This window comes from Thrips palmi, unplaced genomic scaffold (assembly GCF_012932325.1).
Source record: "Thrips palmi isolate BJ-2018 unplaced genomic scaffold, TpBJ-2018v1 HiC_scaffold_3, whole genome shotgun sequence".
NCBI lineage: Eukaryota > Metazoa > Arthropoda > Insecta > Thysanoptera > Thripidae > Thrips > Thrips palmi.
The window spans coordinates 13,204,668-13,207,167 of record NW_023144630.1 but is presented as its reverse complement, the minus strand read 5'-3'; the positions used below and the strand labels follow the sequence as shown (position 1 = coordinate 13,207,167).

Sequence of the window (2,500 nt, the reverse complement as noted above, 5' to 3'; positions counted from 1 at the left end):
CTCTCGTCGCATTACTTTTTGGTTTCATCTTTTTTTTTCTTTCCAGGGGGTACCGCTCAGGCAGCCCACTTCCCACCCCGTCGCCGCGAGGGCGAAGGGAACGATCATCGATGCTGCGCGCGCGCGGTCCCAGGTCATACGACTCGGAACACAGCGGCGGCGGCGGCAGCGGCCTCACGCTCAGGGAAGAGGACATATACCTCATCATCGCGGTTTGTTTCTATTCTACTGTTGAGTAGAGAGAAAGGAAGACATACTACAGAAATGATCCTGTGAAGTATAAGTCTTAAAAAAGCGTCTTGGCGCGCCGTCTACTTGGGCGGCGATGTACTGCTGACTATGAGGGCGAGCTTGACGGGCGGCAGGAGGGCACGCACGCCATCTGTCTCCGAGTGTGGATGACGCGCGAACCATGAGAAATGGAGCGCACCTCGCGGGGGCGGGGTGCGTCGAAATGGAATGCTATGATGCGGTCCATGGGGGATGTACGTCGTAAGCCCCTGTGGCCTAATGGATAAGGCACCGGCCTCCTAAGCCGGGGATTGAGGGTTCGAGTCCCTCCAGGGGTATAAAGTGTGAAAACTATGCGACTATTTTGCGTCATCTCGCGTTTTTGTCTTTCGCCATCTGTGCAATGGAGAAATAAAAAGAGAGAGAGGTCAAGGGGTCAGGGTCAAAATATTGATGTCAGAAGTGGGATTCGAACCCACGCCTTCATTCGAAGACCAGAACACTCTGTCACACACCGGTTACTGAAGCCGGGCAAGGGTCGTTTGTTCCCCTTGAGTCTGGCGCCTTAGACCGCTCGGCCATCCTGACAAGCATGCTGCTGGCACGCCGCAACGGCCACCTCACTTTCCACTCAGGTGTCGGGTCAGGTCATGTCTGTCCGTCATCCATCGTGCAGACACGCCAAAATTATAGCAGAGCAAGGTTTCGATCCTCGGACCTCTGGGTTATGGGCCAGCACGCTTCCACTGCGCCACTCTCCTTGCAGCTGACGCGTCACACTGACTGCTCCTACCTTTACTGCTTCTTAGTAGCAGCATCTTGTGCCCTCATCACGCCATCAGCAGGAGGTTCCGTGGTGTAGTGGTCATCACGTCTGCTTTACACGCAGAAGGTCCCCAGTTCGACCCTGGGCGGAATCAATCCACTCCTTTTTTTTTTTCACACACATTTCATTTCATTTCATTTCATTTCATTTTTTTACTTCATTTTCTCTCTCAAATCACCCAACACACCCACACCACTGCCACACTGCCAAAGTGCCAAAGTGCATAAGTGCACTTGACGCACTTCACGCCGCTGAACGCCCTTTACGCCCTATCCCCTTCGGGGGCCCTACCCCGACTCGGACCGCAACCTCCTTGCTCGGGACGCGGGACGCGGGCTGGCTATGCGCTACGCCGCGCATGCACGCGCAGTGCTATGGACCGCTCCTATCGCCCCACTCGGTCAGCAGTCGTGGCCGAGTGGTTAAGGCGACTGACTAGAAATCAGTTTCCCTCTGGGAGCGTAGGTTCGAGTCCTACCGACTGCGTCATCTTTTGATTAATTTTAGGCCCGCGCTACCGCGCAGGCCCCATTCCCCATTCAACGGTCGGCAAACTCTTCGTGGCGGGGGTGTAGCTCAAATGGTAGAGCGCTCGCTTTGCATGTGAGAGGCACGGGGTTCGATCCCCCGCACCTCCACGTCACCTTTTGGCCTACCTTCAAACGCGGACAGATGGATAGTATTGTTCGGCTTTCAGCAAGTGATTTTATTTTTCAATTTGACGCGCCGTACGCAAAGGGACGACGCGACCGGTTATGCACCCACACTCGGCCTCACTTCACCTGTTCGCCACGGCCGGAGGGCATGCCGCACGGGAGCTATACGCTTCCCAGCGGCCGCCGGCCAGGTCGCCTGTCAACGTAGGCCACATCTCCGCGCTCCACACACAGGCGTCATCTCGTTGCCTACCTACAAGGGGCTCCGCCGACGCGCCTCCCAGAGCCGTCAGACTCGCGGCGTGCCGCTGCTCTTCTTGTAGCCTCGCGAATCAGCTGCAGACACAAGCCCGGCTAGCTCAGTCGGTAGAGCATGGGACTCTTAATCCCAGGGTCGTGGGTTCGAGCCCCACGTTGGGCGTTCTCTTTTCTGCGAAATCTATCCGTCGCCCTCCTCCTTTGTACAGTGTATCGGGTCTGCCGCTCGTCTCCGCAGCACAGTCCGGTATGGTCTAGTGGCTAGGATACCTGGCTCTCACCCAGGAGGCTCGGGTTCGATTCCCGGTACCGGAACTCTTTTGCCCGAGCTCAGTCATGCAGCGGTTCCCCCTTTGAGTAGGATTGAGCGAGCCTCACGCAGCACACCATGTGACGAGGTGGCCGAGTGGTTAAGGCGTTGGACTGCTAATCCAATGGGCTCTGCCCGCGTGAGTTCGAATCTCATCCTCGTCGTCCCGGTCTCTTTTGTATTCGTTTATTCTTTTGTTTTGCCTCGCCTCGTCGGTGC

At 56.6% G+C, this 2,500-nt stretch overlaps 9 non-coding genes across 9 annotated transcripts; 7 read left to right on the top strand and 2 right to left on the bottom strand.

Annotated features, from left to right (window-relative positions):
• Nucleotides 1-51: 51 nt before the first annotated feature.
• On the bottom strand, nucleotides 52-288 carry LOC117648695. The gene has a single exon (XR_004587930.1). It is a non-coding gene; the product is annotated as a small nucleolar RNA U3 (small nucleolar RNA).
• A 208-nt stretch (nucleotides 289-496) lies between these two features.
• Trnar-ccu lies at nucleotides 497-569 on the top strand. The gene has a single exon. It is a non-coding gene; the product is annotated as a tRNA-Arg (tRNA).
• A 116-nt stretch (nucleotides 570-685) lies between these two features.
• Trnal-caa lies at nucleotides 686-819 on the bottom strand. The gene is made up of 2 exons: nucleotides 782-819; nucleotides 686-731 (listed from the first exon to the last, which is right to left on the bottom strand). It is a non-coding gene; the product is annotated as a tRNA-Leu (tRNA).
• A 259-nt stretch (nucleotides 820-1,078) lies between these two features.
• Trnav-uac lies at nucleotides 1,079-1,151 on the top strand. The gene has a single exon. It is a non-coding gene; the product is annotated as a tRNA-Val (tRNA).
• Nucleotides 1,152-1,461: 310 nt separating this feature from the next.
• Nucleotides 1,462-1,543, top strand: Trnas-aga. Its single transcript has one exon. It is a non-coding gene; the product is annotated as a tRNA-Ser (tRNA).
• Nucleotides 1,544-1,622: 79 nt separating this feature from the next.
• Nucleotides 1,623-1,695, top strand: Trnaa-ugc. Its single transcript has one exon. It is a non-coding gene; the product is annotated as a tRNA-Ala (tRNA).
• A 366-nt stretch (nucleotides 1,696-2,061) lies between these two features.
• Nucleotides 2,062-2,134, top strand: Trnak-cuu. The gene has a single exon. It is a non-coding gene; the product is annotated as a tRNA-Lys (tRNA).
• Nucleotides 2,135-2,214: 80 nt separating this feature from the next.
• Trnae-cuc lies at nucleotides 2,215-2,286 on the top strand. Its single transcript has one exon. It is a non-coding gene; the product is annotated as a tRNA-Glu (tRNA).
• A 77-nt stretch (nucleotides 2,287-2,363) lies between these two features.
• On the top strand, nucleotides 2,364-2,445 carry Trnas-gcu. Its single transcript has one exon. It is a non-coding gene; the product is annotated as a tRNA-Ser (tRNA).
• Nucleotides 2,446-2,500: the final 55 nt, after the last annotated feature.